Source organism: Ixodes scapularis, unplaced genomic scaffold (assembly GCF_016920785.2).
Source record: "Ixodes scapularis isolate PalLabHiFi unplaced genomic scaffold, ASM1692078v2 PGA_scaffold1__304_contigs__length_218370807, whole genome shotgun sequence".
Lineage (NCBI taxonomy): Eukaryota > Metazoa > Arthropoda > Arachnida > Ixodida > Ixodidae > Ixodes > Ixodes scapularis.
The window spans coordinates 51,330,482-51,345,772 of NW_024609846.1; the positions used below are offsets into that span (position 1 = coordinate 51,330,482).

The window sequence follows — 15,291 nt, forward strand, 5'->3', positions numbered from 1 at the left end:
AAAGAACAAAAGGGCACGAACTGGTGATCATTGGTGATTCCAACGCGCATCATAGTGCCTCATGAGACACTACTCCAGACGTTACGCTTACATATGAACTCAAAGATCCAACCTGGGAATGCCTCACATAAACATTGGGAAGTGACCATTATATCATACAGCTACAGCACCCCTATCATAAGGCCGCACCACAAAAAATAGTCGCGGCTCGTTTCACCGATTGAAAAAAAAATCCGGAAAACTACATTGACGAGCCCCATCCACGCGATTGAAAAATGGACAACACACATATTAGAGGCAGCTAAAAAACATACCAAGGAATTACCGTTAACCCAACACTGCCCCGCAATTGACGGACACCTCTTACACCTATGGGAGGACCAGCGAGGGCTAGCAAAATGCTGGTAAAAACGGAGAAGCAGTCGAAAACTTCGCCTTCGCATAGTCCAGGTAACACAAGAAGCTGCAACGTATGTCAAACACCTCAGCCAACAGAACTAATCGCAGTTCTACACGAAGCTCCAAGGTACCCTCGGCACCGGGCGCATATGGCGCCTGCTTCGGTCCCTTATGGGTAACGAAGAATCCAGATCTGCCGTTATCCCATCAGTTCAGACGGCTTATTCATAATTACCACGGCACGGAAGACTGCATATTCATAACTACCAAGGCAGGGTTTCTAGAGCTCCTCGAGGAGCTCAAGAAACAGTGGCATCATCCGAGCGACAAGGCCCAGCCTCCCCCTCCCCCCCCTCCCCCCCCCCCCCCCCCCCCCCCAACTGTACATGGGTGCTCCCAACCCCGAAATAGACGTTCCCTTCACGCTTATGGAGATGGAAGCAGGCGCGGTTCACCACTTAACCAGAAGCACCACGCCAGGCAAAAACAAGATACCCAATAAGTTGCTCCGGAGCATCGACGTCACTGCGTTGAAAACCCTCCTAAATTATATTAAAGGGGCGATGCAACAATTTTTGTACTTTGCGCAAATACCGCTTAGAACAGATCCCTGACGTTAATGACCTATGAAACACGCGTTCGTTTTTCACTTCACACAATAGAAGTCCCAGAAAAAAAATTAAAGAAAAACGAGCAGCGTTCACCCACTCAACTCGCAGCCAGAACAAGCGGCCACGCGATCTGGAGCCGATTATATGCCGCCAATGTTAATCATAGCCACGCGCTGGGGTTGGCAAAGCACAGGACACGCGCTGAGTTCCAGACATTGTTATGGCTCGGCTCACTGTCGTCGTTGCAACGATTGGACACGGGCCACTACCCGAATGCTTCTCGAGCTAGTAATCATTACGAGCCCAAATCGAGTGCCCACGCAATGCTCGGGTCCAATCTACGAACCGCATTCAAATATCGTCACTTGGGAGTACTTCAATTCCCACGTTACGTCATCAAATTTTGCAAAGGAGAGATTAAACGAAAATAATTGCTTTTGTCCTTGAAATTTCACCGCAACAAAGGAGTTTCTTGGCCAGTGGCGTTGCGTGCGAGTATCCTTGAGTCCCACTAGTCCCAGTAAGCTCGTGTATAGTGAAAAACATTCCAACTGAATATCGTTGAACAGCTCCTTTAACGAGCATTGGACTGCCAGCACACATCCCCCCCCCCTCCCAAAGTGGAAGCATACCGACATCGCCTTAATACCAAAACCCGGAAAACTGCATATATCGAAGACAAAGGCCATTTCCCGACCCCATGTACGGCTTCCAACCCCATCGTTCTACTCAAGCTGTCCTCTTGCAACTGAAAGAAGAAATCATCGATCGGCTCACTAGCACACACAAGCGTTGCATCCTTGCCCTGGACATCAAGGGTGCTTTTCACAACGTCTCCCACAAAGCCATCCTTCAGGGACTAAACTCTATCGATCGCGGACAACGAATCTACGACTATGTCAGGCTTTCCTCACAGGCCGTACTGCAACCATTCGCATCGGACATCTACGCTCGAACACATTCAAAACCATCCCCAAAGGCACCCCACAAGGCTCCGTGACTTCACCGCTTCTCTTTAACATCGCTATGAAGGACCTTCCCCCACTCTTGCAACATATCCCGCATCTAAGGCACGCACTCTACGCGGGTGACTTCACCCTATGGATCCCTACGGGATCCATGGGAGAGCAACTGGACTCCGTGCAAAGCGCCATCGAAGAAACACATCGGTATCTCAGCGCCAGGGGCCTTGAGTGTGATCCGGAAAAATCCGCCCTCCTTACCCTCTGGACGAAGACGGCGCAACAACGTAAGCGAGGCATCCCGGATTTAGAGATCACCATAGCAGGAAAACCTGTCCCCAACGGTCCCCAACGTTCCCACCTCCGTATCCTTGGCCTCACGATCCCCCAAAACGGATCGGGTCTACAGACCATTGCACCGCCTTCAACGGACACTCTCCCAACTCATGCACCTAATAGACCTTGTATCACATCGAAGATTTGGCATGCAAGAATCTGACACCTTACGCATTGTACAAGCCATACTCATTAGCCAGGTCGCCTATGGCACGACATATTTGGCCCTCAAAACGACCGAAAAAAAAATCTTAATATTGCTCTGCGCCAAGCATACAAGACCTCCTTAGGACTATACCTCCCAAGACTTCAACGAAGAATTCGTTGCGATTAGGAGGATTAGGATTAGCGGCACATCACATCTCCCAGTTAGGAGGCCTTAAATTAACACATACCGGACGAGCCACCCTGAGAAAATTAGGCTACGCGACACTCCCTCTTGCAAGAACACAAAGAACGAGTAGCTCTGCACCTAAGAAAAGCCGTTTGTATAGCCCAGATCCCCAAGAACATGCATCCAGTTCACAATGTTTTGTGTGTTACGGCGTTACGGCGGCGAGATTATAGACTGGCCATGCCTGGGTTGAGAGTGCCTTACCGCGTAGAGACGGCGCCTCCTCCTATTTTTTCAAGCGTTCGCGCGCTTTGGGCGTCGAAAGTCGAAAGAAGAGTTAACTAGAAACGTTCCTTGTTCCGCTTCAATGGATAGATATTGGCTACAGAGTGATGCCAACTTGTCTCCGATCCCAGTTTTTAAGAAAGCGACCTTTGTATTCATCGGAGGGGAACCGAGCCCCTGAAAGCAGCCTTTGTATCCATCAGGGGGGGGGGGGGGGACATAATTCCCGAAAGTTGTATTTGTTGCCATCGGAGGGGGAAACTTTAATTTCCCTCTCGTGGCTTCCACAAAGTCGAAAGATAAAGCAAATATGTACAGTCAGAAAGGCATAACCCTCCTCGCGCGTTGGCCGCGACATCACGGAAACGATGGGACGCTATTGTATGCGGAGGTGGCGGAGGGATATATTATTTCTTTTGAGGCATTTGCCGCTACCTTATTGACTTGTAACATACTGTAGAGCGCTTCTCGTTTCCGCCGCGGGAGGGTGAGCAACGAGCTGGAGCACTAGCTGGAGGCGCTATAGGCAGCCGGCAATGGCCAGGCGGCGCCACGAGAGTATTGCACTGAGCGCCACAAGCGGAGGCGTCTCTGTTAATGGGGCGGCCAGTTTGCCCGTCGGGCCGTTGCGAGCGGCAGCGACACCGATTTCAGCAGTCCCCGTGTGCACCTGCGTCCCTGCGTGCCATGTCCCTGGTGCTTTTATGCGGTTTTTAAGACCATCGGGAGCCTTGATAGGTCCAAATGTTGAGAGAATATTCTAGAGTCGTCATTTGGACCAGTTTGAGTTGTCTTCACTACTTGTGAACGCCCGATCGGTCTGTGCTTCGCTCGTCTCCCAGGAAGTGACACAACACAACGAGAAGCCAGCGAATGGGTTTATTGTACATCCCGGTTGCCCGTCTTCGACAGCCGGCAGTCCGGACCCGCCGATTTCAGTTGTCGCCCGGAACTCGCTCATTCGCAGTGGAAGCGGATCCGCGTTCGCAAAGCGGTTGCGAATGCGGTTGTATAAAGATCCAGTAGAGTTGCACGCGCACTCGATGACATCAAGTGCGCGTGCAATTGCACTGGATCTTTATACAACCGCGTTCGCAACCGCTTTGCGAACGCGGATTAGCTTCCAGTGTGAATGAGCGGGTTCAGAGCTCACAGTTGGAGCCCGTGTCCAGACCTGCGGATTGCCCTTCCCACGCCGGTGCTGCATAGACGAGCTGTTCCGGGCTATCACAGCCAGAGTCTCGCTGCGGAACCACTCCGGGATCGTCATGGACTAGTCCAGAATGGTCAATGTTCGCCGCTTCCGCCGGTCCTGATCCGAACTTCGCTGGTGGAATGGTGGAAAGCTCCCGGGAATCGCCATGGCCCAGACTACAGTCACTGTTTGGGTTCCCAGAGTAACGCATTCCTTTTCTTTCTGCCGACAACCAGAGCCGTGCCGTCAACATACTCACTCTAGCCGATCATGTTTTGGCTTGGTGAGCGTCATTGGACGGTAGCGATCACGTGACACAATCACCGCTAGACCCACCTCCATCAGCGCTTCAAGCGGCTCTAATCGCCACCATCTTGGGTCCAGCGAACAACTGCGCACACGCACGCTCTGCTGCTCATCGAACGCGCGCGTTTACGCGTCGTCTTCCCGTCTTTTCCACGCAGTTCCCATCTTTTCCACGCAGTTACCGACGTGAAAAGCAAGGAGGTTGTGTATGTGGTTGTGTGTACTTAGTGGCGCAATGCCTGCTTGTTGCGCTTTTGGGTGCAGCAGCAAGTCGGAGAATGGGAAGAGGCTCTTTCGGATCCCATGTCGAAAAAACGCCACTGCAAGACGGAAGAAGAAGGCTTGGCTGGCCATAGTTAAACGCAAGGATTTCCAGCCCACTCCAGCAAGCAAGCTTTGTGAGGTGAGCGCCAATTACAGCTGGTTCATTCCGCGTATCGCTCGTTGCCTGGCAGTCGAACAGGCGTCTACTGTGTTCGGTTTCGCACGAGCGACGCCCTTGCGATTTGGTAAGCGACGGGCTAAGATTAAGCCGGTGTTGGGTCAGATCTCTCGCTGTCGCATATCGCGTCACTCAATTTAAGATGTGTAGCAAACAAAGATCCATCGAAGGTCGCGTGCGTGCGGTTGTCTTTGAGAGTGACGTACCGATCGAAATCAAGTCCTTAAAAAATTGCCTTCATGCAGTTCATATTCTTTCTACTTTCGTAGTTCCGTGAAATGGTTCTGAATAGCGTTTAAATCGCAGTGTTTTCCTCTCAGATCGCCTCTACATGCGGCGTTTCTTTTTTTTTTTTTTTTTTACAATGATTTTTAGGATCATTTTGAAGAATCTCAATTCGAGACGCACCGAGCCTTTGGCAGAAAACTCCTCAAACAGAGCGCAGTCCCTACAATTTTTGGCGCTGGACTTATCATCGCAACCGCAACCAAGCAAAAAAGGGTCAGGAAGCCGCCAAAGAATCGATGTTCGGTGATTTGTTCAGGTAAGTTTCGAATTCCTTAAGTATTGTTTGGGAAAGTTACTTTGTGGGAAAAATTTGCCTGTGTTTGTTGATTTGCTCGTACAGTTCCTGAGGTCGTGGGATTACGTTTTCTGCTGGACGCATGCTTGACAGGGATACTGAGAAAATATATGCTAATTCTGAGAAACATTATTTCGTCATTCAAATTCAATTGTGTCGTACCAGCATGCAAACTCTCCAGTGTGGTGTATGCATCCGTAGCATGATTATTACACTGGCAATAAAGGGCTCCCACTTCATAGTGGGATTTGTTTGCCACTCTCTGTCACATGCATTGTGCAGGAAACCTCAGAAGCACAGTTTCAGACACTGCAGTTTAATGGCCCAAGTGAAACAACTGAATTCAACAGTGCAGGTATGGGTCATAGCACAGAAATTTGTAGTGCCAAGTAAAGAACACCATGTTCGTCTGCAGAGGTATGTTGGTGACTAAGTTAGTTTCATCTGTTTGCATCAACTTCTTGCAGCGCCGACGTCCACTTATTCATCTGCCAGAGACTACCGTGGCACTGGATGCACAGTCGACTGCGGTGAAGTTGGCACGTGCTGTTTCTTGTAAAAATGACATACAAAGTCATATGTTAGGAATATGTATTGTGTTTGAAGTGTTTCACATGACATTGTTTTCTTGTTGTGCTTTGTGTGATACATTCATTCTTACAGGGTTCGTTCCCTCTGGAGATACCCCTGGAAACTGCCGTGACCAACGTCATGAGGAAACAATTGCTGAACTTCGTAACAAGCTTGAACTGGCCAGCACCAAAAATGCAGAGCTGTCACAGTAGCTTCGCAATCTCAAGGGTGTGATTTTATTTAGTTCGTGTTTTTGAGTGAAAAACAAAGAGCATCTTATAGATTTCTATGCAATTCGCAGGCATTACAAACATTGTACATAATCTTTTTCTCATTAAATCTTGCAGAACTCATGGCAGCCAACATGTGTATACCGGAGTGTCATGGCATTGAACATGCAGTGGACTGCTGTGAAGGTGTGTTGGCGTGCACTGTTTCTTTTTAGGAAAACACAGGTGCACCTTAGGCGCATGGTAATGTGGTTGAATTGTTCTAGATATCGTCTTTTTTTCATGTCATGTAGAACACAGTCTTCTTTCCATGCCATGTACAACACATCTTTCCTTTAGTGATTGATGGTTTAATCCGTTTCAATTAACACTTTTGCAGAGACAACGGACTTCAACTCAACTACTACTTCAGACCGCTATGGCACTGAGCATACAGTAAGCTGCAGTGAAGGTGAGTTGACATATGCCCTCTTTCTTTTTAGGGAAACATAGTAGGTATATTTTGGCCACATGAAATGAGATTGAAGTGTTCTGGATCTCGTTCTATTTCCATGCCGGGTAAAACACACTACCAGGTCACTGTTGTGCAGGAAAGCCCATTGACGGTGCTGTCTCGCGCACTGCAGATGACGGGAGAGCAAGTACGGACTTCAGCAACTCAGGTATGGGTCACGACACAGGTGTTCCTGATGTCCGATAGCTAAAACACAGCATTTTTTCCAAACTGGACTCTTTTGATGGGCGACTGCTGTTTAATTTGTTTTAAATAACCTTTTGCAGAGCCGATGATTTCCGACTCAGCAATTCGTGACTGCCATGGTGCTGAGCACACAGTAGGCTGCAGTGAGTTGAAATGTGCGCTCTTTCTTTTTAGGAAAACATAGTAGGTATACTTTGGCCACATGTAATGAGATTGAAATGTTCTGGATGTCGTTCTATTTCCATGCCGTGTAAAACACACTACAAGGTCACTGTTGTGCAGGAAAGCCCGTCGACGGTGCTGTCTCGCACACATGCAGAGGACCGGAGAGCAAGTACGGACTTCAGCAAAACAGGTAGGGGTCACGACAGAGGCGTTCCTGGTGTCCAATAGCTAGAACACAGCATTGTTTTGTAGATGTAGATGTAGATGGTTGAGCGTGTTGGTTATTAATTTACGATAAGGAAAGAGGAACATTTAAGACAAACAGAACAGACGAGACAAGTCTTGTCTGTTTGTCTTAAATGTTCCTCTTTCCTTATTGTAAATTTCTCAAGATTCATACGATGTTTTAGAAGTGCATTCAATCCATTACGTTCACTCTGTGCATACTTTTCTTTATTAGTATAGTGTTTTGGTAAAAAATCTAGTCCAGATTAGTTCCCTGAGTGCATTGATATCTCCCTTTTACGCTGACATGTCAACTTTTGTTTTGTGAATGGTATTTTTTCCTCTTCGATGTATTGCACTGCTAAAGAGCAAACAGCTGTTTGTGTGGCAATGAAAACAAAGCAAATAGATATGTATCACAGGGGACTTTTATTCATAGGCTTGTCATTCATAACATTTGGCATAGTTATTTTACAGTGAAGGGAAAACATCCTACTACTAATCGCCTTTTAACATCATTGTTTAAGTAATCTAGATAGTGAAAAAATAGCCTACAAGCGAAGAAAGCTGTCTGCGCAGGTAAATCAAGTAAATGCTGTGTTCCTAAGCTGGCCTTCTGCATACATGTATAGAATACGTCCGCGACTCGTCAACGTTTAATTGCGTTAAGAAACAAAATCAAGCGATGCAGCTTGACGTCTGAATGCTTTGACCAACTTTTAAAATGAGGCTGGGCTCTAAGCGATGCAGTTCCACGCAACAACTGGAGGGAATACGCAGGTTGCCCGCGCCGGTGTTGTGCGCCTACGGCCGTCTTGGCCGTATGCGGAAGTTTTCCACCAAAATTTCGAGCCTTCAAAACAGTTTATTCAGCATGTATAGCGTATGCCAATAATAAAGGGAATTGTACAAGTGCGGACTTGGATGCATGTGGAGATCAGAGTGCAGAGAAAAACAAAAAAAGCGGAGACGTATGTGTGGCACATCGACTCGAATTAATGTTTACAAATGTTCGGTAGAGAGCAAATTATGTAATGTAATGTTAATTATCTACGGAAGCTACTCACAGCACCACAGGAGCTTTTGTGTAGGCCATCGACCAGTTTAAATAAAGCTCAACACGCTCCAATGCATGTCACTATCGCCTTCATAGCCCCGTCGACGCGCGGACCCAAGATGGCGGCGCCATAGTTTCGGTTTCAGCGCCGCGCCGCGGTTTTAAGATGAACCTTCGGAGTTTCGTTACTCTGGGAATCCATACAGTGACTCTAGCCCAGACCAGCCAGAACGGCTCTATCGTTCCTGCTCGGCCCCAGCTTCATGCAGCACGCTCTTCCTCTTTTCTCGCCGGCTGGCCCCCGCTCGCGCTTCGCTCGGCCGTCCTCTCCTCCCGACGCCCACACACACTAGAATAAAATTTAGGTAATAGACCGATCTCAGTAAGCGTTCGGCGCATGCGTGACGCCGCCATATCTTTAGTTCACAGGAGGCAGACGGCCGTGCATGCGAGAGCTCGTGCCGTCTCGTGCTCCACACGCGTAAAGTTCCAGCGGGGTTGTTGCACGTGCAGAAAGACTAAAGTTCCCTCGATGCATCGCGGCAGCGGTGGCGTAGTCAAACTGGCTGGTGAGACTCTGCATGCTACAGAAACGTACGCACATTGCAAAGCCTGGTGTAAAATGGCGACAGGCAACAAAGTGTACGTGTAAGAAGGATATTTACGCTTCGCACGAGATTTTTCAAAAAGAAAAACTTTAGCATCCTGCTTTCTGCACGCCGTCACATTTGTTACCAGACTCAGCATTATATTTGGTTGGTGAAACAAGCAACATGTTGTGCTACTAAAATCCACTATTTGAAAACTCGCAAGTTTGGAAGCTTTTTGGTTGCGACCACGCGTGGCCGAACGGCATTACGAGTGCCGGAACGGGCCGACGGGCCTTTCGCTCGAAGACCTGATCGCCCGATTCACGACGTCAGAGCGAAGCAACAATCGGCTCGATTGTTCCTATCGTATTTCCCTAATGTGACTGTCAAAGCGACTCGTAATAAAACTTGTATAAATACTTGTATAAAACTTGTATAACTTGTATTTTGCCGAGTAGTTGGCAAAATGAGTTCGTCCGACCACTTTCCAAGCCTGCACATATATTTTCGTTCACTTCCCCCCCAACGTTTCTGTAAAATTCACTTACTTGTTGCGTCGCACTGCAGTAATCCACTTCTGTCGCCGTGTCGCTTCCCAAGATCTCGAAGGAAAGCGGTGAAGTTTGACGCTTGAGTCACCTTCGCGACTGTGGCCGTCTTTCACGCAGCAGTAGCAACGTTTATTTTTGGGGGGAACTCTAGGAGTAGGCGAGATGTCACCGGAACCCGGTGAGGTTATAGAGACGTGAAGTTGGGACCTACTTTTACGAATAATGGTTCCATAAAAAGTCCACGCCGATCCGAAATGCAACGTTCACACGTGGTTTCTGGATGCGCCCGCCCGCAGCCCCCGCGACGCGCGTGGTCCTGGCCTACCCAGCTTCTTCATTTTGCAGATTTTGCAGCCGCTAGATGGCGCAACGTGTAGCGCCAAACTGCATTGCAGGTTGCCTATAAGTACAGGGTTCGATCGAGAAAAGTAAACCCTACTTTTCGGCCCGCGTAAAAAAACTACGCATCGCAGAACGCTCAAACTCCGCCAGAATGTAAAGCGCCGTTCACACTCTTGCGACCGAGTAAGACCGAGAGAGACCAGACCGGTTTTTAAGCCTTTTGCGACTTCTTAGGACTGGATGGGGTGCAACGGAGCTGGTCCTAAGAGATCGCAAGAGGCTTAAAAACCGGTCTGGTCTCTCTCGGTCGTACTCGGTTGCAGGAGTGTGAACGGGCCTTAACCCTAGCGGTCTAAGCAAGACGCCAAAGTTTCAGAACATGAGCTTACCTGGATCAAAAGATAAAAGAAAAAAACGAGAAATCTCTACGGGGAGGCTCCGACAACAGAGACGCAGACAGAGGCCGTCTGCTTTGCGTTGCGTCGCACAGGTGGCGCCGCCACCTATGCGGGTTGGCGGGTTATCACGGGCATCTGCTGGGCTTGGCGGCAAATTCGGAATTATTCTCTATCATTTCTGAAGTTTCACTTACGCACTGCTTTTCACTGTAACGAAAAAAAAAAATTACACGCTCTAATTTGTGATACTTCGGTGCATTTGCTCAGGCATAATATTTCTTCATCCTAGTTATTTTAGCAGATGTCTGCTTGGCTCTTCGCAAACCCGAACACCAGTTCTCCCGTTGATTACTTTTAATCTCTACCGTGTTTCGCTGCACTTTCCTGCCTGATGAGGCAATTAACCCAAAAGCAACGCGCGGACGTCGTGGTTTGGTATTTAAAGCGCAGAAGCTTTAAGGATGCTCGCCGCCGATAACGGCGAGTGCACCGTTCCAGGCCCCCCTCAAAGAGAACCATCTGGAAGTGGGTCTAGCGTTTTGGCGCAGTGGGCAGCGTCGCGAACAAGAAGCACGTCTTCAGTAGCCCGCCAGAGAAAGAGCAGCTCGTGCACGGGATCATCGGTGCTTTCGAAGCGGACCCGCACCTGTCCAAGAAGAGAGCGGCGAGTTTGTTTGGAGTTGCAGATCATACTGTGCGCCGGATTCTTCGCCGTCACAACCTGCATGCCTACAAGGTTCACGTTCTCCACGAGCTGAAGTCTGAAGACTATGAAAGACGGCTCGAGTTTTGCCGCGAATAGATCCTAAGGATCGCGGCCAACCCCTCCCATCTGGACTTCCTTCTGTTCTCGGACGTGGCCGTCTTTCACCTCGACGGAAAAGTCAACGCTCAGAACTGCCGGTACTGGAGCAATGGCAACCCGCACTGGACAATGGAGAAGTCTCAATGCTCTCCCAAGGTAACTCTCTGGTGCGGGATCTGGAGGGAGGGTGTTGTTGGGCCTTTTTTTTTTTTCGATAAGTGACGGGTAGAAGTTATCTGCGCATGTTGAAGGAGGAGTTTCTTCCCAAGCTCGAGGCCCTACACATGCAACGACAAGTTTGCGTTGTCATGCAAGATGGAGCGCCCCCACACTAGTGGATCTCCGTCTGGAAATGGTTAAGTGACACCTTTCCTGGACGCTGGATGAGAAGAGGCTCGCCCAGCATGCCATGGCCACCGCGATCCCCTGACCAAACAATCTGTGATTTTTTTGTATGGGGGTTCATCAAGTCACAGGTCCACACCGGCCAAATCTCCACCCTCGACATCCTCAAGCAACGCATTGAGGCGTTTCTGCTCATTACGGACGAAATGAGAGCTATAGCGTTTGCCGAACACGTAGCGAGACTTGGACGTTGCACCTGGCAGCTGGGAGGCAGAACCGTAGGACTACGGTGTTTGCTTCCAGTGCCTGCCCCTGACGCACTCCACATACTTTCATCTGGAAGCAAGAATAGCTTCCGCTATGTGCGCGGTCTTTTCCCGTTTTTATTTCGTTTACCTCTGACAAATGGCCCTCTTTAGGGCTGCCAATTACGGCTGTCGTCTGCTGAGCTACTGCAGCTCGGCGCTCTCCCGAGTCCCTCTCATCTGGAGTCTACGGAACATGTAAATGAACCTGGCTCTTTGACGGGGCAGCTTAATTGTCCAGCATGTAATCTAAATACCAGCAAACCAAAAGTACTGAATTCTTTAATAATATTAATATTAATAAATTCGAACATGTTCGAGACTCGACATAATGAGTAAACCGGGTCACAAAGTCGCTGACTTGGCATCTTCTGCCTCTCCCTTTTTTAATTTTTATTGCCAACAAAAAACAGAAAAAAAAAAGAAAGAACCAAGTACGCAACCATAAAAACTGTACAGAAGTTAAAAGAAAAGGAAGCTGAAGTTCATCTGCAACCGAAAGGAGGCTCCTCTGACGGCGGAGCCTAAATACTGCAACTTTAAAAAAAAAAACTCATATTAGGTTATAAACGGTTTATTGGCAGTGAGCAGACTTGGCCACTAGAGGAAGCTACCACGTCCATACCGAACTTCACATAATCTGCAGCACCAAGTGTCGAAGGTGCTACCGAACGGGAAGAATAGTTGCGCCACGGCGTTCGGGTTTGCGAAGAGCAAAGCAGACGACATCTGCTAAAACAATTAGCATGAAGAAATGTTATGCCTGAGGAAATGCACCGAAGTATCACAAATTAGAATGTGTAATTTTTACTTCCGTTGCATGTGAAAAGCGGTGCGTAAGTGAAACTTCAGAAATTATAGAGAACAATTCCGAATTCGCCACCAAGCTTCGCAGATGCCCGTGATAACCCGCCAACCCGCATAGGTGGTGGCGCCACCTATGCAATGCAACGCAAAGCAGACAGACTCCGTCTGCGTCTCTCAGTGGTCGGAGTCTCCCCGTAAAAATTTCTCGTCTTTTCTTTTTTTTTTTTTTTTTTTTGATTCAGGTAAGTTCATGTTTAGAAACTTTGGCATCTTGTTTGGACCGCTAGGGTTACATTCTGAGGGAGTTTGAGCGCTCAGCGATGCGCAGTTTTTTTATGCGGGCCGAAAAGTAGGGTTTACTTTTCTCGACCGGACCCTGTATATATATTCTTGAACACGCATCGCCATCCGTTTTTTACGTTAAAAGACTGCAACTTGCCGTAACTGAATGGGAAATGTTTGAGGTATAATAACAATCTTCACGAGTCACAGAAGCTCTGGAAAATCTAATATCGAAGGATGATTGGTCACTTAAAGTCTCGTAATTTTGATTAGTTGGCGTGATTCTATTTTTATATTACGATGAGATAATATTTTTAGACATTGGTTTTTATTTTCAAATGTACATAATCTGTACAACTGCTTACTTACTTTTTTTAATTCATTATATTCAACGACTGTTTAAGTAAATCATCGTTGACAATGGGACGTCATAACTCGAGAACCTTTTAAAGCGGAGCTGTTGAGGACTAGTTTCCCCAGGATCGTGTCCCTCGCAACGAACTGAAGACACCGAACTCTGGACACTTTCCGCCATCTATGAGCGACGGCAGCAAGCCACGTACCTGGTTGCCGCCGTCGCTCATAGATGGCGGCAGCCTTTCCACTCTCGCTTGCCGACTTCCGGCCGGCCATTACTTTCCATTGTACAACTCCGCTGGTCTTCCTTCTTCAACAGAGTCAAAAGGCTGAAATGTTATTTCAATATTAAACTTTGGGGTCGATTAAATTTTTAATACTAAGCTAACAACTAGCTATAATTGTAGTATCGAGATTAAAGTATACTTGAAGAACGATTCTTTAATTTGACATTAACTTCATGACTGTAGGTGCAGGATACATAAAGAAAAAGTTATAAGCCGTCAAAAAAAGAATCAAAACGTCATGCACGGTGGGGTTTCACACTGACATGGTATTTATGCTGTCCGAGGTTTTACTTGTACGCGACATATAAGAGCTCAACTACCCAGAACAGAATTTGCGGCTCGAAATTCGGTTTCTTCACGCCCAAAAACCACCCATCTAGAACTGGCCGGTTTGAGTCGCGCTCACTCTCTTTTCCGTGGTCACAGGCCGTTCTCTAAGCGTCTGACGCGACCACAAAATTTAATCAAAGACGTGGGTCATTGAAGGAACGCGGTCAATACTAAAAATAGAAAACAATTACGAAATCCAGTTTTTGTGGCTTCCAAAAAGCTGCAACAACGTTGTTCGAAAAAATAAAAAAAAAAGGTTGCGCAGACAACCGGAAGCATTCTGTGCGTTCACAGCATATTATTCTCAACATGGCGTTGTTTCGCGTTTCGTGGGACTCGCGGGTGGCAGCGGACGACGGGCGTGGGACTTCTCTTTCAGAACTGTCCTTCACGGTACCGTCGAATTCTGTCTTCCTTCGAAAGAGACATTTTGGTCCGATCAAAATAATTGATATTCATACCGTGCGACACGCCTGACCAGCGAGCCTATTACACGTAGACGTCAACAAGCTGGCCGAGCCGTCGTCCCTTCTCGTGGCTGAAGACATCCCTCGCTCAAACGTAAAGCACAAAGAGCGTACTTCGAGTTGAATACGCACGTGTACGGTTTCACGGTTTCTTTACTAGGTGTGAATGTGGCCAATGCGTGGTGCTGCCCGGATTCAAGCCGGGAGTGCATGTACTGGAGGGAAATCTCCAGCAAACTTTCCGAAATAGAGTCTAGCGGCTGCATTACTACGAACGAAAGTTTCTTCAGTAGCTCTCTGGAAAGACGTCCGCTTCACACGCAGCGGGCACTGGTTCGATCCCTAATGTGGGCGTACCATTCTTTTTAAAAACATGTTGAAGGCGCTGTCTTCCGCGCGTCACACAGCGAATCAGCAGAAGTAACTTCACCGCATGCCGAAAACATAAATCGAAAACGTTTCACCAAAGGACTACAATGCTTTCGCATTCCGCACAATTTTCTGTGCCGAATTTCCTTTCGCATTGTTTCGCCACAGCCCCGCAGACACATGTATGTCTGGAAATAAGGATTATTATTATTGTTATTATTAACTCGCGTACACTTGTTGTAGTAATACTTATTTTTATTTTTACAACGTGTACACGGGAGAACCGCCAAGCGCTCTGGATCATCTAAAGTTCAGCGTGTCTTCACGTTCCTATGGCCGTCTGCACGTTCACGTGCAAATGGCAAAACACTGTAGACCGTCCTCTCTTTTCAAATGACAACGAACCGTAAACCACATGAAAATATATGCCCGCTGTCTTTACGATAATTGCGAAATAAAATAATCATAAGACTTTGAAGACATAAACGTTATCGATGTTCAGGTTGAATTGACTCAGTGTAAACAGTAAATACAAGATGGTGTTGAACATTGTAACCGGTAAACAACACCGACCTGTTATGTCTGAATCAGTCTGATTTACATCATCCACTTCTGCTTGAAATGATCAGTTTCGACATCGAGCACCACAGTTT

At 47.7% G+C, this 15,291-nt stretch overlaps 1 protein-coding gene and 1 long non-coding RNA gene across 2 annotated transcripts in view; both read left to right on the forward strand.

Annotated features, from left to right (window-relative positions):
* LOC8038594 (GAS2-like protein pickled eggs) overlaps window positions 1-15,291 on the forward strand; it is a 484,840-nt gene that overhangs the window by 135,000 nt on the left and 334,549 nt on the right. The gene's annotated exons all lie outside the window — the stretch shown is intronic.
* Window positions 5,975-6,442, forward strand: LOC121836067. The gene is made up of 3 exons (XR_006077767.1): window positions 5,975-6,033; window positions 6,117-6,254; window positions 6,374-6,442. It is a non-coding gene; the product is annotated as an uncharacterized LOC121836067 (long non-coding RNA).